This window comes from Pelophylax lessonae (genome assembly GCF_965119305.1).
Source record: "Pelophylax lessonae genome assembly, chromosome: 4".
Classification (NCBI taxonomy): domain Eukaryota; kingdom Metazoa; phylum Chordata; class Amphibia; order Anura; family Ranidae; genus Pelophylax; species Pelophylax lessonae.
The window spans coordinates 411788772-411813030 of NC_138771.1; positions in this window are offsets into that span (position 1 = coordinate 411788772).

Consider the following 24259-nt stretch of genomic DNA (forward strand, 5'->3'; position numbering starts at 1 on the left):
TTAGGCGGTCTTGGACTCAGGGTCCATGGGACTTTGAAGGGAATCAAATCCGCTTTTTACCGGACCTTTCTTATAATACCCTTAAGATGAGAACCCTGCTGAAACCTTTGCTAGAAGAATTACACAGGATAAAAGTTACATATCATTGGGGTTATCCGTTCCAACTAGTGATTACGAGAAATAAAAAATCGTTTGTGTTAAGGTGGCATGACCAACTCTTAGACCTATTTGCCTTCCTTTAAATAGCCCCAGTGCCAATCCAGGACTGGTTAAGTGTGTTCGGAAACGGTGGGCATCTATCTACATACAGTACATCACAGTCTCAACGTCGGCAGAGGATCCCTCCAGAGATAACGATGGATGAAATACCTGCCATACTTTAGGTCATGGGAACTTCTATGACGTGTGGAAAATAGCTTCAATTACATAAACCTGTGGACGGTTTTTTCCCTTTTTTTTTTTTCTCATAAATCCTCTCCCTCCCCCTCCTAGTTATATAGTTACATAGTTACATAGTTAGTAAGGTTGAAAAAAGACATCAGTCCATCCAGTTCAACCTATGATGCGTGTGTTTGTTTGCTTTCAACCGTACATTGTATACCCCTGTATGTTGTGGTCTTTAAGGTGTCCATCTAATAGTTTTTTGAAATTATCGATGCTCCCTGCTGATACGACTGCTTGTGGAAGAGAATTCCACATCCTTACTGCTCTTACAGTGAAGAACCCCTTACTCACTTTAAGGTTAAACCGCCTTTCCTCTAGTTTAAGTGAGTGGCCACGTGTCTTATTGTATCTCCTTTCTCTGAATAGTTTGGTCCTTATGCTTGGGTCACCAGTACAGTATTTGTACATTGATATCATATCCCCCCTCAATCGTCTTTTCTCCAGAGAGAAAAGGTTCAGTGCTTGTAGTCTTTCCTCATAGCTGATGTCCTCCATTCCCCTAATTATTTTTGTTGCCCTTCTCTGGACTTTCTCCAATTCCAGCACATCCTTCCTGAGGACCGGTGCCCAGAACTGGACAGCATACTCCAGATGTGGTCGGACCAGAGTCTTGTAGAGTGGGAGAATAATCTCTTTATTTCTGGAGTGAATCCCCTTTTTTATACATCCCAGTAATCTGTTGGCTTTGCTTGCGGCGGCTTGGCATTGCATGCCACTGCCAAGCTTGTTGTCTACCAGTACCCCCAAGTCCTTTTCCATCCTAGACTCACCCAGAGGTTCCCCCCCTAGTGAGTAGCTTGCTTTCTGGTTTCTGGCCCCCAAGTGCACTACTTTACATTTTTCTACATTAAATCTCATCTGCCATGTAGTTGCCCACCCCGTTATTTTGTATTTAGTACATTTATTTAGTACGTTATTTAGTAAAAGAGGGGGACGGAGGGCTTTAAATTTATAAAGGGGCGGAGAAGGGGAAAGATTCTTTTTTTTTTTTTCCCATTTGTTTTTTCTTTTTTGTGCGGGATGAGCCCTAGCTGCAAAAAATGGGGCTTTGGGTAAGGGGAGGGTGGGGGGGAGAGTGGGTGGGGTTTGGGGTTTGGGAAAGGGCTGTGCCTGTTGTCTCCCTCTTTTTGGGGTTTCTCCGGCTCCACCCTCACAGACCTACCCCCCTGCCAATCGGTTTCTGGGATGGGGGAGGGGTATTGTGCCCCTTTCCCCTTTCTCTAGGTAATATAAAGCGGGGAGGGCACGCTCTCTCCATTGCTCCATGTCTTTAATGGAAGAATTTGTGTTGTAATTTTTTGCTTGACGTATACCAATCTTTGGGTCTCATTGTCTACATAAATTCTCATTTATTATCATTCTCACGGTGCCAGTCAAGCACACCTACCCCATAATAGGACGCGCCTGGTTGCGCGAAACTTTCCTGATTTTAGGACAATTGTACATTTATTTGGGTTGGGTTGTGGGTGGGGGGTTATTTGTAAGGCCAGACAGTTAGTTAGTTGGGTGTAATTAGGGGGGGGTTGTGTGCTGGTGGGCGCTGTCAGCACTTAGGGCCCTGTACGGGTCTAAGATGGGGAGAGAGGGAGAAGAGGCAAAGGGGATACCTAAAATGACTAATCAGTTTAGACACGCGAAATTTGGTTGTAGAATATCGACATTTAATGTCAGAGGTTTATCCACCCCACAGAAACGTACACGCCTGTTGCAGGATCTGAAACGGTGGCATACACAAATAGCATTCTTGCAAGAGACATATTTTAGGAAAGACTCTTTGCCCAAATTAGGCAATAGGGATTTCCCTTGGGCATATCATGCCCCTTCCCCTATTGCTAGGTCAAAGGGAGTTAGTATTCTTATCTCTAAGACGATTAAGTGGACATTAAAGGACACAATGGCAGATCCCATGGGAAGATACTTGCTGGTGAAAGGGAGTATTGGCCAAACAGAACTAACACTAGTAAATGTATATCTACCCAATTCAGACCATCTGACATTCCTGCAGCAATTAACACCGGCTATATTGGGATTCAGGGAAGGCCATCTAGTAGTAGGGGGGGATTTCAACTTTGTCCCAGAACCACTCATAGATACTTCAAAGAAGTCCTCCTGTATTTCATACGCACGGATACGACGTTTTCAGCGCGAATTAGCGATTTTAAATTTGGTGGATCCATGGCGATTAATGCACCCGAAGGAACGGGATTTTACGTACTATTCTCCGATCCACAAAAGCCTACACTCGAATAGACCGTATTCTGATCCCGCAGTCAGACATTCCGTTAGTTATGTCATCCAATATTGATGATTTCTCCATGTCAGATCATGCACCGGTACATGTATCTATGGACTGGGACTCTATGCTCCCTAGACCATCTTTGTGCGCCTTAATGAGTCCTTATTACAATTTCCTGAGATTAGGACGAAAATTGAAGAGGTGTTAAGGAATTATTTTCTGGATAACAGAGATGATACCTTGTCTCCTTTAATAATTTGGGAAGCACACAAGTGTGTGGTGCGGGGAGAGATAATGCGTTTGGCCTCCCAACGGAAAAAATTACAGGAGAAAAAAGTAAACGAGTTGCTATCTCAAGTAGAGAATCTTAGTAGACAACATAAAATATCGTTGGCCATGGAGCATTTGATCCCTCTTACACGGTTGAGAGAGGAACTAAATGATCTCCTCTTTTTAAAAATAAACAAGAAACTGACATGGTCAAAAAGATACTTTTTTGAGTACGCGAACAAACCAGGAGTGATGTTGGCAAGGACACTCAGGGGCCCTAGGAAACAAACACATATCCCCCGCATAAAGAAGGCAGGTGGGGGAGAAGTGTATACCTCATCGGCGATTGCAGATGAGTTCTGCACTTTTATCGTTCTCTGTACAATTTGCAGCTCGTGGAGGGAGAAATTTGGACAGGGAAAAAAAAAAGTTAGAAAAGATAGCGAGTTATCTACAGGACTCTGGCCTGCCTGTCCTATCAAAGGAACAATCATTAGCAATGGAAGGGGAGATTACAGAGAAGGAGTTAGTGGAGGCAATGGCTCAGACTAAAATACATAAAGCACCAGGACCAGACGGTTTTACATTGCCTTATTGTCAAAATTTTAGAACACCTTTGGTACAACCTTTCCTGAGGCACATGAATTCAGTTTTGAATGGGGCGTTACTACCTATAGATTCTCTAAGGGCATACATTTCCCTTATACCTAAAGAGGGGAAAGACCCCCTATTGTGTGGTAGTTACCACCCCATCTCACTCCTGAACTGTGATACTAAACTAATGGCTAAAATACTGGCTAATCGTCTCTTGCCATATATTCCCGATCTGATACATTTTGACCAGGTGGACTTTGTCCCATCACGTGAAGCAAGGGACAACACGACGCAGGTCATGGATATCATCTATTCGGCACACGAATCCCATAATAAGATGGTGTTGCTTTCCACGGATGCGGAGAAAGCATTTGACAGGGTGTCCTGGCATTTTATCCAGGCCACCCTGTCACATATTGGAGTGGGGCCGCAGATGTTGACATATATTCTATCACTTTATGCTAATCCCTCAGCAGCAGTACGCGTTAATGAATGGAGATCAGACTTTTTTACGCTATCAAACGGGACTAGGCAGGGTTGTCCATTATCCCCACTTATTTTTATCTTAACACTTGAACCCCTGTTATGTATAATACGAAGGGCACCAGATATTACTGGATTAAGGGTAGGGGGTGAACAGCACAGGGTCGCTGCATTTGCAGACGACCTAGTGTTTTTCGTCACAAATCCCACCGTGTCACTTCCAAATATATTGGAGACACTCAGAATATATGGAAAGCTTGCTAACTATAAGATCAATTGGACGAAGTCAGCTGCGATGAGCATTGCTATGCCATTGCAAGAAGAATTACAATTACGGTCTGCTTTTCCATTCCACTGGGCCGAGGGCTCGTTAAAATATCTGGGGATTCAAATTACTGCGGACCCGCTAGAAATATATAGGAAAAATTATATCCCTTTACTTGGAAAGATCAAAAATGATCTGAGGGCTTGGCAGCAACTAACTCTAACCTGGTTCGGTAGGTGTAACGCATTAAAAATGAATATATTGCCCAGGATTCTGTATGTAATGCAGACGCTTCCAATAACTTTACCACCGACTTTTTTTCGTCAGATGAAGGTTTTGTTCCGTTCCTTTATCTGGGCCTCTAGGACACCTCGAATACGACTACAGACCCTATCCTTGCCAAAATCACAGGGCGGGATAGGGCTACCAGATGTATTCCGGTATTACAGGGCTATCCACTTAACTCGGGTAGTGGACTGGAACTGTAACAAGGCCAATAAGCGTTGGGTCGGGTTGGAAGTTGTTGAGGCGGGTCAGTTGACCCCCCCAGCACCGTGGTCAATTTACTCACCTACGGATAGGATTTTCTCTCATCCGGTTATAGGGACGACATTAAAAGAAACCCGACATATTCAGCAGTATGGGAAAATAGCCCCAGCCCCCTCTCCATTGATACCCATCATAGGCAACCCGGAATTCCCCCCAGGTTGTATGAATGGTAAAATCAGACGCCTGGCACAGATGGGAAAGACGCGCTTACATGACGTATGGCAGAGAGAACAAATTCCTTCCCAGGAAGAAATAAAATCATGGCCAGATAGTAGTCTTGACTATCTTAGTATACAGCAACTGAGACACTTTCTCAAGACATATCATCAAAGGGGGTACGTTCCACGGAACTTAACACCCTTTGAAAAGATATGTATTTCAAATACACCACCTAAACATATGATATCTTTATTCTATTCATGGTTAATAGAAGAACAAGATAACCAGCAGTTGCCATTTATGCGCCAATGGGAACGGGAATTGGCAGTGTCTTTTACTTCTGGCCAGGTAAATCGGATTCTATCTACAGTACACAAATCCTCAATGGAGTGCAAAACGCAGGAAACGGGTTACAAAATACTAACGTGGTGGTATAGGGTCCCGGAGGTGTTACACAAAATGGACGAGAATATCTCGGAAAACTGTTGGCGTTGTGGATCGGAGGTAGGGTCCATGATGCATATTTTTTGGTCATGTCCTCGAATAGAGGAGTTCTGGACAAAAATCGATTCGATTATTAAACAATTAACAGCGGTAGAAATACAGGGGGACCCAGCTTTTTGTTTATTGCATCTTACAAAAATTTCTTTAAAAAGATATCGAAAATCACTGACAATTAGACTTTTGAATGCTGCAAAGGCGTGTATACCTGCTCTGTGGAGACAAACCCAGTCGCCCACGGTGGAATTATGGTACTCTAAAGTAAGAGAAATCTATAAGATGGAGGAACTTACATCCTCCTTGAAAAACACAGAGGAAGAAATTAGAGCTAGAGGGCTACCATGGGTTCATTTTATGGACGCAGACGCGGCGACAATATAAGAAGTGTCACGTGGTCTCCTCTCCTCTCTCCCCTCTATGTTTTATTTTTTTTTTTTTTTGGGGAAGGGATACTGGAGGATCTGACTGTTACTAACTCTCCCTTACTGATACACGGGGATAGTGGGGGTTAGTTTTTACAGGGGGCTAAAGGGATGGGGGATTCCCCCTCCCTTTTTTTTTTCTGTGTGTGAGAAGTTAATGAGTCAAAAACTTCGCACATTGATTCATTACTGATAATGTAGTCACAAGTTTGTAGGGGCGTCCGCCCCTTCTTCTGCACGTTGGTTATTTTCACGAGTGTATATATATATATGTATATATTGAGTATTTGGGGGATAAACGCATACACAAGTGGGTTTTTTTTTTCCCTCCTTTAACACAGGTATACTCTTAATTGATTGGAATGTGATTAGTGTGATTGGTGGTGGATTACTTAATGAGTAGGGTGAATGTTCCAGATACGGGCCCTCCTCTTATCCCTCCCCCTGGGGGGGGGTATATTTTTTATATTTTTTTTTTTATTTGTTGGGAGGGTGTGAAATGTGTGTCGGTACTTTTGTGTATTGATTTGATGTTTGTGTATGTTAATCTGTCTGGTATATGTAAAAAAATTAATAAAAATTATCAAATTTAAAAAAAAAGGTGGGGAGCCGAGGACAAAGCACAGGAAGGCAGGCAGAGAGAATGCGTAAGACAAGCTAAGGTCAAGGTCAAGGAGGCAGGCAGGGGATAAGTCAGTAACAGCCGGGTCAGTAATGAAGAATAACTGAAGCAAGGAAACACAGGAATACAGGAAGCTGAAGATCAATCAGCAAATTCAATCACTGACAGGCTTCCTTATATAGGCCCATGTGAAGTGCTGGTGGAGAAGCTGGGTCCTATAGTCCTTCCCCTACCGTTTGTGCACTGACAAGGATGCACCATAGCTTATGAGTGTCATTACAAAGACTGTGAATACTTATGTACATAGGATTTTTTCCTTTTTTATTTTTAATAAATTTGCAAAGATTTCAAACAAACTTCTTTCAAGTTGTCATTATGGGGTATTGTTTGTAGGATTTTGAGGAAAATAATAAATGTAATCAATTTTGGTATAAGGCTGTATCATAACAAAATGTGGAAAAAGTGAATACTTTCCAGATCCACTGTATGGCCAGCCTTAGTTTACCTTAATCGGAGTTCTCTGTAATCCACTGCAGCAACATTTCCACAGGTTAAGTAGAAATGTACTTTTCGGAGATTGTGCTGCATCACTTCCTTTTATTTTGCTACTGAATTATGAATAAACTTTCAAAGCAAATTTTAATCTGATTGCTGGTTGTAATATCCGTTTTAATACTGAGAAGTGCTTTTGTTTTTCTTACCTGGCTTTTCTGTCTGTAAAAAAAAAAAGCAATTCGAGTTCATTCAGTTGGCTTTCGGTATCTCAAGCAGTTGCATTCCAGATTTACCAGATGGCCAATAAAATGGAGTTGTGTGTACTGATAGAAAATAACCATATCTGGTTAAAAAATTAGGTACTGGACAGGGAGGCAGTACACCCTAAAAGCACCCCAAACATTTTTTATTTTAAAACCAAGTAATCAATCATATGTGGGACTTTTCAGGTGGCCTGAAATTCATACATTAAATACCACAGTTGGAAATTCAACATTTTAATTTTTGTTTCTCTAAAACATTGATCTTCAGATCTATTAAAATAAGTTCTGGCCATAGACATGGGACAATAAATATTAGTTTCACAATTAGTCATCTTACTTCTCACCCCTAAGCCAATGGTTCATATCTTTATCATTTTAAAATGTAACAACCATCATACAGGCATTTTGGAAATACCTTTTTCATAGATGATAAAGAAATTTGAAGTGTGTCTTAGAGGGTGTTATTAATTAATAAATAAAGTACAATATGGTACCAACGTCCCTATAGTTTGATAAATATCAGCGTTGCTCTGATATGCACAGCCACCAAAAGGTGGCAAAAAGGGGAGGGCTAGGGGTTGAGGTGGGGCTTTAATGGTACCAGGTAGTAATTTGTGTTCAAAAAACAGAATAAAATCAATGAATTTTATTAAATATAAAACAACAAACAAAAAAAACTTAGGGATGGGAAGTACAATGGCTAACAGTGAAACTAATATTTCATGCACTGTAATATTTATTGCTGTATGTCCAGAATGTTATGTATTTTTATTTTTTTTGAATACAAATGTTTTTATTGGAATATACGGAAACAGGATATGATCAACGTACATATTGACAATTAGCAGGGAGAGTCAAAATTAAGCTCCGGTGCATCCTTGTCAGGGCACAATTGGCAAGAGAAGGACTCCCATTTCCTGCAGTGCTCCCATTTCCTGCAAAAGAGATGCATTGTGGTGTACAAAGTGTGGTGGATTCATTCTGAAAGTTTGATCGTCTCCATCCTGGCCAACACTTGCGACCAGGAAATGGAGGAGGAACAACAATTTAATGTAGTCACCCAATGGATGGCTACAAAAAGTGTGTGAATCAGTCTTACATAGTGATGAGCCGAACAAACCCCTGCTCGGTTCTCACAGAATACCGCGAACATCGGAAAAGTTTGCCGAACTCGAACTTTCGAACTCCATTGAAGTCTATGGGAATTTGAACTTCTAAAATCAAAATGCAAGTTTGTCCCCCAAAAAGGGTATGGGGACCTGGGTAATGCTCTAAAGAACATATATCATTGAAAAAAAAAAAGAGGTTTTTAAAGGAGCAGTGATTTTAATGATATTTAAAGTGAAACAATAAAAATGAAAAATTCCTTTAAATAATGTACCTGGGGGTCCCCATAATGTGCCTGTAAAGTTTTGGAACTTGCATTTAAACTAACCCTAACCATAACTCTAACCCTAACTCTAACCCTAAGCCTAAGCCTAACCCTTAACTTAGAACATCAGTTTGGTTAGGGTTAGGGTTAGAGTTAGAGTTAGGGTTAACCATGTAGAACATCAGTTTGATTAGGGTTAGTGTTAAGGTTAAGGCTAACCCTAACCCCAACTCTAACCCTAAGGTTAGGGTAAGGGTTAGTATTAACTCCAACCCTAACCCTTAGGGTTAGGGTTAACTCTAACCCGAACCGAACGCTAACCCTAACACTAACCCTTAGAGTTACCCTAACCTCAACCCGAACCCTAACCCTTAGAGTTACCTTAACCCTTAGGGTTAAGTGTTAGGGTTAGAATTAGGGTTCGGGTTAGGGTTAGGCTTCGGGTTAGGGTTAGAGTTAGGGTTAACTCTAACCCTAACCCTAATCAAACTGATATTCTACATGTTCTACATGGTTCTAGATGGACTAGTAGCTGATATATAATCACTGCTCAATCTCACTGCACTTAGAACTTAATAATAAGAACTTTTTGCCTATTTTCCTTCTAAAAAACAAAAAAAGGTTGAATTTTTGAATTTGGTTTAAACATCCCCGATTTGTTCAAAGTTCTACGAACGACCAAACAGCCAATGTTCTGCTCGAACTTAGGTTCGACTCGAACTCGAAGCTCATCCCTAGTCTTACAAGTCTTACACAGGGAATGGGAACATCTGGAATAGGGGTAAAAAGGAGATACATTGGCAATGTTAAAGTAAGGAGGTGGCCTGCTATAGAGGATGACTTTGTGACTGTTTGTTGCCAAATGGGCTGAAGATGTTTACAACTCCAAAAAATATGGATAAAGGAGCCTGAATCTTGGCAGCCACGAAAACACAGGGGGGAAACTATAGGGTAAATGGTATGGAGCTTAGCAGGTGTCATATACCGTCTTGTGTGAAAAAGGGCTTGAAATAAGAGAGTAAGTTGTATCCCAAGGAAAGATTGAGCGCACCATGCAAAAGAAAAATCTTGTTGCAGAGTGGCCATCAGATTGTTTGATATATTAATTGGCATGGCTGAACATTTAGATTAACCTTTTATTTAATCTTTTGTATTTAGGTTAACCCCCAGACCTGATATGGTTTGAAAAGACTCTAATAGGGATGTTAAGTTGGGTAACGCAATTAAGGGATTCGTTAGAAATAACAGGACATCGTCTGCATATACAGTAGATATATAGTTTGAATTCACCTGGACCCTTACAATACCTTTGATGTCAATGTCTTCTGAAATGGCTCTACACAGGGGTTCTATTTCTAAAGCAAAGAGGAGTGGGAATAGTGGACAACCCTACCTGGTGCCTCTTTGTAGTGGAAAGAATTGGGAATTATTACCAGGTAATTTGATGCGGGTCTGGGGAGCTTGATATAGGGCATGAAACCCTTTGAGAAAATCACCTGTAATACCACATCTAGGTAGTAGATAGCCTAAATATGACCAGCTTATGCTGTTAAAGGTCTTATGGATATTAAGGCTAAGGAGAAGAACTTTTTTGGAATGTAGATTGGTATCTTGAATGATGTTTGTTACCAGGCATACAGTATGTTATCAGTAATTTGTCTGCCAGGTATAAACCCGGTCTGATCTTGAAAGACAAGAGAAGTGATTACTGAAGCCAATTTGTCCACCAGCATCCTACCAAAGATTTTCAGGTTGTTGTTGATAACTGAGATTGGCCAGAAATTTTGAGGGAGAGAATGATCTTTGTAGGGGTTTTGGAATCAGGAAAATGTTGGCTAAAAGCATTTCTGAGGGGAAATTGTTACCTTTTAAAATATGGGTGGCCATTTTCAGAGTTAGTATAGAGGAGAATTTTTTGTAATAACAGGTGGTGTAACCATCTGGACCAGGGGCTGAAGATGACTTAAGAGATGTATTAATAGAAGGAGGTTATGTGATGATCGGACCATGAGACAGGGTATATGTGAGCGGCAGTGGAATTAGATAAAATTATAGGAGTGCAAAATATATAATCTAATCGAGAGTATGATTGATGTGGGTGAGAGTAGAAAGTATACTCTTTGGCACCAATATTTAATGCTCTCCAAGAGTCGATGAGTTGTAAAGAATTTAGGTTGGAGTTTAAAGATTTGGAAAAGGCATTTGAAGAAGGGGAAATTTTGCTACGGTCTAAATGTGGCTGTGCAACAGAATTGAAATCTCCCCCTAAGATGATATGTGTGGAATGATATTTTTGTAAGACCTCAAAGAAACTGGTGAAAAAGGAGGCTTGTGCATCATTAGGGGCATAAATGTTGGCGGCCTAACGCTTAGTGTTATGGAAATCTCTTTCTGCTCTGTACTTATATCCAGGAATTATATTCTCGATACCCTTGTTGTTATTTTGATATCAAATTCCCATTTTGAATAGAGTTAAATTGAAATGACTTAAGATTGTTATATCTCTGTTTACTCTATGTGATGCCAATTTTTGTCATATTATTGTACCAATTCTCTTTGTACCACCATCTTCTGTTTCCTTTCAATAAAAGTTTGTATACAAAAAAAAAAAGAGATGTATTAATAGCTGCAATTTCTGTGGTAGTGAAAGGAGCATTCAAAATTTCTAGTTGCTGGCTGGACAGAGTGGGCAGGGCAAGGTTGGCAAACCAAGTCAGATAGGCCGGGTCAGAGGTCATGTGTGGTTCTTCAAACAATTTCTTGTAGTAGTCCACAAAAATATCTAGAATGTCATTGGGATGTGAAAACAGGGTACCGGCAAAGTTTCGTAACTTGTACACATGAGGTGATTTTACTGTATAGTTGAGATTTCTTGCGAACATAGTAGAAGCACAGTTACTGAATAACAAAAATTTTGCCCTGGACCATTACAAAGAATTTTTAGTGTTATCAGATAATATCAGGTCTAAAGCGTGTTTTTTGGAGTTAATTTGTTGAAGGAGTTCTGGAGAGGGGGATTGACTGTACGGATTGTATAAGCAATCTAATGTTTTTGTGAGGGATCATAAATCTACAAGTTTAGCTTTGTGCTTTTTTACTGCTATACTAATAAGATGGCCTTGCATTACCGCCTTATGGACAGTCCATAATGTAAAGGGGTATGTTTCTGGAAGTGTATTTTCTGTAAAGTATGTTTCCAGAAGTTTTGAAAGAGCGTGAATAACTGTGGGGTCCATAAGCAGAGCATCATTGAGTCTCCATGTGTGGATTGTAGGTTTAAGGCCGATTTGTGATGTAGAGAAAGCCACCATATTATGGTCAGACCAGGGACAAACATGGATTTCTGCGGCTGAGGAGTTGGCTGGAAGGATAGGGGTGCAAAAAATATAATCCAGGCGGGCATAACTGTCATGTGGGTTAGAATAGAAGGTGTATGATCTGGAACCTATATTGTGCGCTGACCAGGTATCAATGAGTTGCAGTGAGTTTAGAGCGCTAACCACTGACTTAGGAAAAGCTTTGGAGGAAGCAGTAACTCTGTTTCTATCTATGGTAGGGTGAGCCGTAAGATTGAAATCGCACCCCAATATTAAATGTGCGGAGAGATATTGATCCAATGTTTCAAAGAAAAGCTTAAAAAAACTAAATTTGTGCATCATTTGGGGCAAATACAGAGGCAATAGTAACAGAGCGACCTTGAATAGTGCCTTGAAGTATGATAAATCTACTGTATGAACATGAAGAACATAAAATATTAATGAGTTACGTATGAATATAGCTACTCCACTGGATTTAGTGGAATGGGTTGTGCAGTAAAATTGTTTAAATGTTTTATCAAAAAATTGAGGATGGTTAGAGGTGGAAAAATGAGTCTCTTGTAGCAAGAGGATATCTGCTCCAAGACTCTTATAGTGGTGAAATGCATTCTTACGTTCTGAGGAAGGTTACATTCTTGTACAACATGGGTTATTATTTTAAGTGTCATGATAAAGCATCAAAGAAGAAGCTCGGTTATAGCGGTACATTGAGTTAAAAGGAAAATGCGCAAACTGAAAAATTAAATATGCCTCTTCTGCATCTGTGCCCTTTTTTTTAGCAGAATAGGTTTTAAAGCACAGGATAGAACGTCCCAGTGGAGTAGCCAGACCCATGTAGCCATATTTGTGTGATAGCTGCATACTGTAAATATCAGCATTAGCATACATTGAAATGAAACTGTTGAGTTAGATCTTCCAAAACCATAAAACATAAACTTAAACAAAATATTAAACAAAACTATGCTCAAAAACCAACAATAAGCATGGGGGTCAAGGGAAAAAACTCAGACTGACCAAAAAACAATATTCTTCGGACTAATGGGTCTGATATTTACAGGAGGAGCCAGAGAGATTCGCAATAGCAAACAGAGCAACAGTACAAGCCATGCTGCCCTGAACACCACCGCGTGCTGTATCCAGAAGCAAGTGGGGGAATGGCTTTAGACGCGGGGAGACATTTTGCTTGAAAGTGAGAGTCCTATTTAAATGTAACTTTGGTGCGTGAAGTTGCCGACTAGAATGTACATGTTACATGTACAAAGGCAAAAAACAGAAGGGGACCTGAACCAAAAAATAATCTGGTCAAGTGCTCCAGATTATCTGTTGTAGTATGTGGTATAGGAAGTTCTCTGAAGGTACACGTGTGATGAGGATAGAGTTATTCTGAAACCGTCCCCTATCCGCGCAACTTTTACAAACATGGCAAAGCTTGTACAAGTTCCATACAGTGTATTAAAAGCCAATGTGTTGAGGATCAGTTAGGCTGTTAGGTCTTGGAATGGCTGGTGCCATCTTCTTTGATTCGATTCCAGCGGGGGGGGGGATGCGTAGCCCATTGCAGCTGAGGTCTAGGAGTGGAGGGTTGACGGGGAAGGGTATCCAATTTAAGTAGGCCCAGTTTAATCAGAAGCTCCTTGCCTTCGGTAACTGTAAACTTCTCACGTACCTGACTGATGAGACCGATAGTGCAGAGGAAGGCCTCCCTTACATATCTGAATCGCGGCCCCTGGTAGAGCAGACAGGTGGCACGGGAGAGCAGAATGGTATGAGGGCCTGGCGGGTCAGCTGTTGGATGGGCAGCTCCAAGGTCCCAGATGCTTTAAAGGAGACAACCAGCAGGTAGGAGGATCTGAACAGCAGGCAGGCTGAAGGCCGGAACACCTCACGCTGGGGGCGGATCAGTTCACAGGCCGGGTCAACAACAGGCGGGTGGCGTGGAATCCAAAGAAGCAGGCAGGTTCAAGGTCAGAGGGGAGCCAAGGTCAGGTGCAGGCAGAAAGCAAGGGGAGTCCAAAAGTCAAGCCGGGTCTTACAGGAGATAAATCACAGAAGCAGGTAAACAGGAGCAGGGGTCACAGGAAGCTGCAGATCAGACAGCACACGCACAGACACAGTGCTGCTGAGGTGTTTAAATAAGGCAGCCTGTTGCCAATCACTGATATTAGTCTGCAGACCCATGACATTGCCCTCTCCTAAAAGGCAGCCTCTGGATGCCCAATTGAGCCAACTTCTCGGCATGGGATCTCTTGAAGGATTGCATTAGTTCGTTAGCATGAATATTGCTTTCAGGCTCCCAAGAGTTATCTTCCGGTCCATACCCCTTCCATTTAATCAGATACTGAACCTGATTGTACCTCCTTCTACAATCCAAGATTGTCTCTACCTCGTATTCCTCCTCTCCATTGACCATTACAGGCTCTGGTGGACCAGTATTTCATTCAGGAAAGGGATTCAGAACCACAAGTTTCAACAGAGTCACATGGAAGACGGGGTGAACTAGGTGAATCGGGTAATTCTAGCTCATAGGCTACGTCATTTATCTTCCTCTTAACAGGGAAGGGACCCACAAACTTAGGGCCCAATTTTTTTGAGGGGCAAGCCATTTTCAAGTTCACTGTAGTCAACCATACCTGCCGGGTTCCAGAATTAGTTCTCCTCGTTTCTTCCTGTCAAAGATCTTTTTATTATACTCCTGTGTCTTGGCTATAGTCTCTTGTAAAATTTTGTTGTTTTCAGAGAAGAAATCTATAGTTTCAGAGACCGCAGGGATTGAGCATTCAGGTATAGTACTAGGCAGGAAGGACAGGTAAAAGCTGTAATTAGCAAAAAAGAGCTTGTTTGATGGCAGAATGGAAAGAGTTATTATAAGCAAACTCGGCAATGGGGAGTAAAGAGACCCAGTCATCTTGGGAGAAGGAAGAGAAGCAACGGAGGTACTGCTCCAGGGTCTGATTGGTTCTTTCCGTTTGTCCATTCGTCTGAGGGTGGTATGTGGAGGAAAAAGCTAATTCAATCTCTAGAGAACCACACAGAGCTTTCCAGAACCTAGAGGTGAACTGGACGCCCCGGTCGGACACGATGTTGGTTGGAACTCCGAGGAGCCTTACAGTTTCTTTGATTTTTGCATTTTCCACAGCCCAGGGTGTACCTATCATGGGAAAAAAAATGGGCCATTTTGGACAGTCTGTCCACCACCACGAAGATGGTAGAAAAACCCTCTGCCGGGGGGAGTTTCACAATGAAGTCCATTGAGATAATTTTCCAGGGTCTCTCTGGAATGGGCAATGGCTTCAGTAAACCCCAGGCCTTTACCCTGCTGTTCTTGCTTCGGGAGCAAGTAGTACAAGACTCCACATAGCTCTTACAGTTGCCTACCACCTGAGGCCACCAGAACGTGCGTTGTACCAGTTTGGCCGTCTTCAGGGCACCTAAGTGTCCGGCCAGCTTGTGGTTATGACAGAGCTCTAACACTGTCATTCTTAAATCCTTAGGTACAACAATTTTACCTTCATGCCACAGTAGGCCATTCTGTGCCTGTAAGCTGGTTTCAGAAGACAAAGCAATCTCAGCAGAAGCCTGTTTGATTCGGGATAGTAGATTCTCCTGTAGTACTGTATAAGAAAGTTTCCTGAGGGAAGGATGGTGTCTGGGAGTGTGGACCTTTCAGGGTCGTTAAACATACGTGAAAGTGCATCTGGTTTTGTATTCTTCGACCCTGGCCTGTACGTTATATGGAATGAGAATGTAGAGAAAAAAAGTGCCCACCTTGCCTGCCAAGGTTTTAATCTCTTAGCTGTTCTCAGATATTCTAGATTCTTGTGGTCCGTATAGACCAGAATGGGATGTGCTGCACCTTCAAGTAAGTAACACCATTCTTCCAATGCGGCCTTGATGGCCAAAAGCTTGCGGTCTCCCACATCATAATTTCTTTCGGCTATTGATATTTTGCGGGAAAAGAAAGCAACCGGGTAGAGTAGGGCTTTAGCTCCTTGCCGTTGAGACAGCACAGCCCCCACTGCAACTTCCGAGGCGTCAACTTCAAGAACAAACGGTAAGGCTGGGTCAGGATGCCTTAAGATGGGTGCTGACGTGAACAGCTTCTTGAGGGCTTCACAGGCCGATTGCACTTTGGGAGACCAGAGGAATCGGGTTCCTTGTTTAGTTAGTTCGGTAATGGGGGCGATAATAGCAGAGAACCCCCTAATAAACTTCCAGTAGAAGTTGGCAAACTCGATGAAGCATTGAACCCCATTCCTGTCCACAGGAACTGGCCAATCTAAGATGGCGGTGACTTTCTGTAGGTCCATCTTGATGCATTCAACAGAGATGATCAGACCTAAGAACTAGATACACTGAAGTTCAAATTAGCACTTCTCTGGTTTGGCGTAGAGGCCAAGTTGCCGTAGTCGTGTTAGCATATTTCGGACATGTCTACGGTGGTCATCAACTGAGGTGGAGAAAATCAGGATGCCATCCAGGTACACAATGACGTACAAGTCCAGATAGTCACAAAAAATGTCGTTGACAATGTGCTGAAAGGTGGCCAGTGCATTGCATAACCCAAAAGGTATGACTAGGTACACGAATTTCCCAAATCGAGTATGAAATGCCGTTTTCCATTTATCTCCTTCTCGAATACGGATTAGATTGTATGCTCCCCAGAGATCCAGTTTAGTGAAGATGACTGCGGCTCCTAGTCTTTGAAACAGTTTGGGCACAAGAGGCAGAGGATAACGGTTCTTTACAGTAATCTTGTTCAATTCTCTGTAGTCTATGCAGGGTCGCAGTGAATGGTCCTTCTTTTCAACAAAGAAGATGCTTGCGCCAGCCGGAGAGGTAGATGGGCGAATAAACCCTTTTCTTAGGTTGTCATCAATATAGGCCTTTGGCGTGCCCAATTTAAGCTCAGTTAAAGGGTAAATCCTTCCGAAAGGGACTTTAGCCCCCGGGAACATGTCAATAGGGCAGTCTTAGGACCTATGAGGAGGGAGGGTCTCTGCAACCTCTCTTCTGCCTTACTGAATACGTCCAGGAAATCGTGGTATGCCACTGGGATTGATTTTCGTAATTCAAGGTCTGAGTCAAGGCAGAGTAAGGGTGAGGGGTTGACTGAGGCTTCTTGCAGGCAATGTTGCTGGCAATAGCTTGAAGGAAATTAGATTTCTCCAGTGGCCCAGTTGTTATGGGCCTGTAGCCAGGGCATACCTAAGATGAGGGGGAACAGAGGTGATGAAATGGCATCCAGGCATAAAAACTCTTGGTGATGGGAAGCAATGATAGTAAGCAAAGGGACCGTCTCCTATGTGACTGGACCGGATTTCATGACAGAGCCATCAACAAGATGTATGGCTAGTCCCCGGGCCTTTGGTTGAAGTGAAATGAGGTTGTCATGCCTCCAGCCTAAGAAAATAAATAATATTATTGAAACTTGCAATACCGATATTGTCCACAAGATGCAACTGGGACAAAGACTATTGATGGACAGTACTCAATGGTATTTCTTGCTCTCTATCACTGGGTATTTACTCCACCTCTTACTGAGAAAACTTCCTTTTGCAACCTCCAACTTAGAGGAGTGAGACTGCCCCTCATGTTCTTGTGGAAGATTCTTGAATCCTTCTAGGAAGCATCGCTGGTATGCCTCAGAACTGTTGACTGTATACTGAGTGCATATCTTGCTTATGTTATATACTGATTGTATGTTTTTATCCGTTCATTTCTAGTTTCACCTGATCAATCCTATCTTACACAATCCTATCTATTTGCAATCCTATTCACCATATATATCCTGACTTATATCCTGTTTCATGTGACCACCATTCTTTCACCGGTATAAAGCCTAAAGTTACAAAAAGACTAGTTATTATAGGATTGAAGGTTTAGCTGTATGTTGAGCTGCATACACGCCTGGGGCATACCTGTAGTGAGAACAGATCAGTGAAACAGCGGCTAGCCAACAAGTGGGATTTAGGACAGCAACCCTGCCAGCGCAGTCATCTGCATATGCAATACAGCAGTCTCTACACAGTCAAGCATTCCTGCAAGCAACATGTCACATAGCCAGACATCCTCACTCAAGACACGGTCCCAAGTTTCCGGCTCCTCTAGATCTTCCTCCGCAAGCAATGCACTCGCCATAGCACGTGCGAAAGCTGAAGCCGCCAAGATCCGAGCAGCCTTTGCTGAGCAAGAAATGCAGATTAAAAAGGAGAAAGTGAGATTAAAGAAAGAGACGGAGGAAGCCCTCCTAAAAGCGAAAGAAGAGGCCAAAGAAGCCATTCGTAGGGGTATGATACTCAAATGCGCCTATAGTAAGTGTGGGTTTGCCGACATCCCTAGTAGTATTTGGGGTTTAGCCCTCCTAAAAGTGAGACTAAAGAAAGAAGCTGAGGAAGCCCTCCTAAAAACCCAGAAAGAAGCTGAGGAAGCCCTTCTAGAAGTAGCCCTAGAGAAACTCACTGTAGAGAAGGAAGTAGCAGTAGCCATAGCTGAAGCAGAGGCCTTAGAATTAGCTGTATACCCGAGAAGTGAACGCAGCAGATGCAGCAATATTCTCAATCCAGAAGCTGAAACTCAAAATTCTCTACAACGAACTTCAGATTACATCAATCGACATTTTAAAACAAGCAGTGAAAAAGATGACGTCAAAGAGAAAAGCCAAAGACACTCCACGGTACCGCCGCAAGTCAGTGACAAGCCTCAAGCCTGCAAACAGGAGAAATCCGTGCAGGGTGATGTCTCCCATGACAGACTCCCCACAAGTGAGATAACAGAATCTCCTTCTAATTGTCCTCCAGAACCAATGCTCAAGCCAGAACGGTACATCAGAGTAAGGATGATCGAACTTTTGAAAAGTTTGGTTCGACCAGAACACCCGAATTTCCCAAAAGATTTCAGAACCCCATTGAAATCAATGGGACCCGAACTTCTGTAATCAAAAAACACAATTTTTAAGCCCTAAAACCCAATAAATGCCCCTAAAAAGTGCCTAGGGTTCTGGGTCATGCCCCATTAACTATTAATCACACAAAAAAAAGTTCTTAAAAATTGTCATTTTTGATAAAAAAAGCCAATTATTGAAAAAATTAAAAAAAAAAAAAGAGAGACATTGGATTTAGTATCTGGGGGGTCTAAAATGTGTGCATGTGAAGTTTAAGCTCTGTAGCATGTCCAGAACCATGAAAAAAAAAGATAATTTTTCAGTAGAACAGGGATGTGGGTCGGGACCCTCCTTTAACTTTAACACCTATATGATCTTTTTTTCTGGTTCTGGACATGCTACAGAGCTGAAACTTCACAGGTACACCTTTTAGACCCCCCAGACACAAAATCACACACAAAAAAAGTTCTTAAAAATTGTCATTTTTGATAAAGCCAATTATTGAAAAATTAAAAAAAAAAAAGAGATTTTTTGATTTTTGCTTTGGATTTAGTATCTGGGGGGTCTAAAAGGTGTGCATGTGAAGTTTCAGCTCTGTAGCATGTCCAGAACCATGAAAAAAAAAAGATAATTTTTCAGTAGAACAGGGATGTGGGTCGGGACCCTCCTTTAACTTTAACACCTATATGATATTTTTTTCTGGTTCTGGACATTCTACAGAACTGAAACTTCACAGGTACACCTTTTAGACCCCCCAGACACAAAATCACCCAAAAAATGTTCTTAAAAATTGTCATTTTTGATAAAAAAAGCCAATTATTGAAAAATTAAAAAAAAAAAAAGAGATTTTTTGATTTTTACTTTGGATTCAGTATCCGGGGGGTCTAAAAGGTGTACATGTGAAGTTTCAGCTCTGTAGCATGTCCAGAACCATGAAAAAAAAAGATCGTTTGTATTAGAAAACTTTCTGACAGGGGGTTTGCTTCGCTGCTGTAACACCTTGCCGGTTTAATAGAAGGCATTTTTTTGAGTTCTTTGCAGTCAGGAAAAACATGTGAACTTGTGTATAGTGGTACTGTGCACAAGTTCTGATGTTTTGCCTGCCTCCAAAAACCCCCAAAAAATGCCAGCAAAAACACACCTGGGCATTTTTTTTTTGAAGCTAGCGTTTTTTTTGGCATTTTTTGGGGTTCTTTTGAGGCAGGCAAAACATCTGAACTTGTGTATAGTGGTATATATACACACATCCATATATTTATATACACACCTAGACATATATAGGTGTGATAGTAATATAGAAATATATTACTCTAAATGATTTCATTAGCGCAAGCATATATTTTTGCTACTATCACACCTATATATGTCTAGGTGTGTATATAAATATATGGATGTGTGTATATACACCACTATACACAAGTTCAGATGTTTTGCCTGCCTCAAAAGAACCCCAAAAAATGCCAAAAAAAAACGCTAGCGTCAAAAAAAAAATGCCCAGGTGTGTTTTTGCTGGCATTTTTTGGGGGTTTTTGGAGGCAGGCAAAACATCAGAACTTGTGCACAGTACCACTATACACAAGTTCAGATGTTTTTCCTGACTGCAAAGAACTAAAAAAAATGCCTTCTATTAAACCGGCAAGGTGTTACAGCAGCGAAGCAAACCCCCTGTCAGAAAGTTTTCTAATACAAACAATCTTTTTTTTATGGTTCTGGACATGCTACAGAGCTGAAACTTCACATGTACACTTTTTAGACCCCCCAGATCTGAAATCCAAAGTAAAAATAAGAAAATCTCTTTTTTTTTTAAATTTTTTCAATAATTGGCTTTTTTATCAAAAATTACAATTTTTAAGAACTTTTTTTGTATGATTTCGTATCTGGGGGGGTCTAAAGGGTGTACCTGTGAAGTTTCAGCTCTGTAGCATGTCCAGAACCAGAAAAAAAAAAGGATTGTATGTATTAGAAAACTTTCAGCTCAGGGGGTTAGATTCTCTCCACACCTTGCCGGTTTCAAAGCAGGCATTTTTTTGGGTTCTTTGCAGTCAGGAAAAACATCTGAACTTGTGTATAGTGGTACTGTGCACAAGTTCAGATGTTTTGCCTGCCTCCAAAACCCCCCAAAAAATGCCAGCAAAAACACACCTGGGCATTTTTTTTTGACGCTAGCGTTTTTTTGGCATTTTTTTGGGTTCTTTTGAGGCAGGCAAAACATCTGAACTTGTGTATAGTGGTATATATACACACATACATATATTTATATACACACCTAGACATATATAGGTGTGATAGTAGCAGAAATATATTACTGTAAATGATTTCATTAGCGCAAGCATATATTTCTGCTACTATCACACCTATATATGTCTAGGTGTGTATATAAATATATGGATGTGTGTATATACACCACTATACACAAGTTCAGATGTTTTGCCTGCCTCCAAAACCCCCCAAAAAATGCCAGCAAAAACACACCTGGGCATTTTTTTTTTGACGCTAGCGTTTTTTTGGCATTTTTTTGGGTTCTTTTGAGGCAGGCAAAACATCTGAACATGTGTATAGGGGGTATATATACACATATATGTCTGAATATATACCCCTAGACATATATAGGTGTGATAGTAGCAGAAATATATTACTGTAAATGATTTCATTAGCGCAAGCATTTATTTCTGCTACTATCACACCTATATATGTCTAGGGGTATATATTCAGACATATATGTCTATATATATCCCCTATACACATGTTCAGATGTCATGTCTGACATCAAACATGTCCTCAAAAAAGCACTGGCAGTGGCAGCCCCTGCAGCATAAAAAATGCTTGGCTGGTGAGAAGCCATATGCCTGTGCCGAAGCTATTCAGAGAAATGATCATTTCTCTATAGCGGTCACCCTGCTATGGAAGGGTTTTGTCACCCTGCCATACCAGTCACTGCCAGTTAACCCTACACTACACTACGGTCCCCTTACACTTAACACTTTCCCTACAGAAACTCAATTTTTGAAGCTAACTTAAGTGTAAAGGAGCACTCTAACTACACTAGATATCCCTTTCCTCACACTAAAAATAGCTAAATGACACTTTTAAAGTAAAATGAACAGAACTGCTTCCACTCTCTTCCATGTCCAGTATAACAATGCTAGGAATATGGCGGGGGCGATCTTATATACTGGGGGGCGTATTCACTAATGATTGGTCTAGGGACCCCCTAGTCACTCCAATCACATTCCTAGCATTCTCCTGCCCCCTCAATTGGCTTTTGCTAATGGTTCTGGTCCAATCACGGGCTTTTAAAGTCCATTTCCTGAAGCATTGCATTTTGGGCGGTTCTCGTTGCCGAATTCCGAACTTTTTGGGCAAAAAGTTCTAAATTCGGCCGAACCTCGAACACCCAATGTTCGGGCCGAACCGATGGTCGACCCGAACCGTTCGATCATCCCTACATCAGAGGCCGCCTCAAGGCTGTCAACTTCTCACATACCTGACTGATGAGCCCGATAGTGCAGAGGAAGGCCTCCCTTACGTATCTGACCTCGCGGCCCCTGGTAGAGCAGACAGGTGGCACGGGAGAGCAGAATGGTATGAGGGCCTGGCGGGTCAGCTGTTGGACGGGCAGCTCCAAGGTCCAAGATGCTTTAAAGGGAGACAACCAGCAGGTAGGAGGATCCCAACAGCAGGCAGGCAGAAGGACGGAACACCCGAGTCCACACTCACTCTGGGGGCTCACAGGCAAACGGATCAGTTCACAGGCCAGGTCAACAACAGGCGGGCGGTGTGGAATCCAAAGGATCATGCAAGTTCAAGGTCAGAAGGGAGCCGAGGTCAGGTGCAGGCGGAAAGCAAGGGAAGTCCAAAGTCAAGCCGGGTCAAACAGGAGATCAATCACAGAAGCAGGTAAACAGGAGCAGGGGTCACAGGAAGCTGCTTATCAGACAGCAAAGACATAATGCTTCTGAGGAGTTTAAATAGAGCAGCCTGTTGCCAATCACTGCAATTAGTCTGCAGACTCTGCACTAAGTTAACCCCTTAGGTTGCAGACCCATGACATTTCCCCCTCCTAAAGGGCAGCCTCCGGATGCCCAATTGAGCCAACTTCTCGGCATGGGATCTCTTGAAGGATTGCATTAGTTCCTTAGCATGAATATTGCTTTCAGGCTCCCAAGAGTTATCTTCCGGTCCATACCCCTTCCATTTAATTAGGTACTGAACCTGATTGTACCTCTTTCTACAATCCAAGATTGTTTCCACCTCAAATTCCTCCTCTCCATTGACTATTACAGGCTCTGGTGGACCAGTATTTCGTTCAGGAAAAGGATTCGGAACCACAGGTTTCAACAGAGTCACATGGAAGACGGGGTGAACTTTAAGTGAATCGGGTAATTCTAGCTCATAGGCTACATCATTGATCTTCCTCTTAACAGGAAAGGGACCCAAAAACTTAGGGCCCAATTTTTTGGAGGGGCAAGCCATTTTCAAGTTCACTGTAGACAACCATACCTGGTTGCCAGGTTCCAGAATTAGTTCTCCTCGCTTCTTCCTGTCAAAGATCTTTTTATTATACTCCTGTGTCTTGGCCATAGTCTCTTGTAAAAGTTTGTTGTTTTCAGAGAAGAAATTCATTGTTTCAGAGACTGAAGGGATTGAGCATTCAGGTATAATACTAGGCAGGAAGGACGGGTGAAAGCCGTAATTAGCAAAAAACGGAGTTTGTTTGATGGCAGAATGGAAAAAGTTATTATAAGCAAACTCGGCAATGGGGAGTAAAGAGACCCAGTCATCTTGGGAGAAGGAAGAGAAGCAACGGAGGTACTGCTCCAGGGTCTGATTGGTTCTTTCTGTTTGTCCGTTCGTCTGAGGGTGGTATGCGGAGGAAAAAGCCAATTCAATCTCTAGAGAACCACACAGAGCTTTCCAGAACCTGGAGGTGAACTGGACACCCGGTCGGACACGATGTTGGCTGGAACACCATGGAGCCTTACAATTTCTTTGACGAAAATTTTTGCAGTTTCCACAGCCGAAGGTGTACCTTTCATGGGCAAAAAATGGGCCATTTTGGACAGTCTGTCCACCACCACGAAGATGGTAGAAAAACCCTCTGCCGGGAGAAGTTTCACAATGAAGTCCATTGAGATCATTTTCCAGGGTCTCTCTGGAACGGGCAATGGCTTCAGTAAACCCCAGGCCTTTACCCTGCTGTTCTTGCTTCGGGAGCAAGTAGTACAAGACTCCACATAGCTCTTACAGTCGCCTACCACCTGAGGCCACCAGAACGTGCATTGTACCAGTTCGGCCATCTTCAGGGCACCGAAGTGTCCGGCCAGCTTGTGGTCATGACAGAGCTCTAACACCGTCAGTCTTAAGTCCTTAGGTACAACAATTTTACC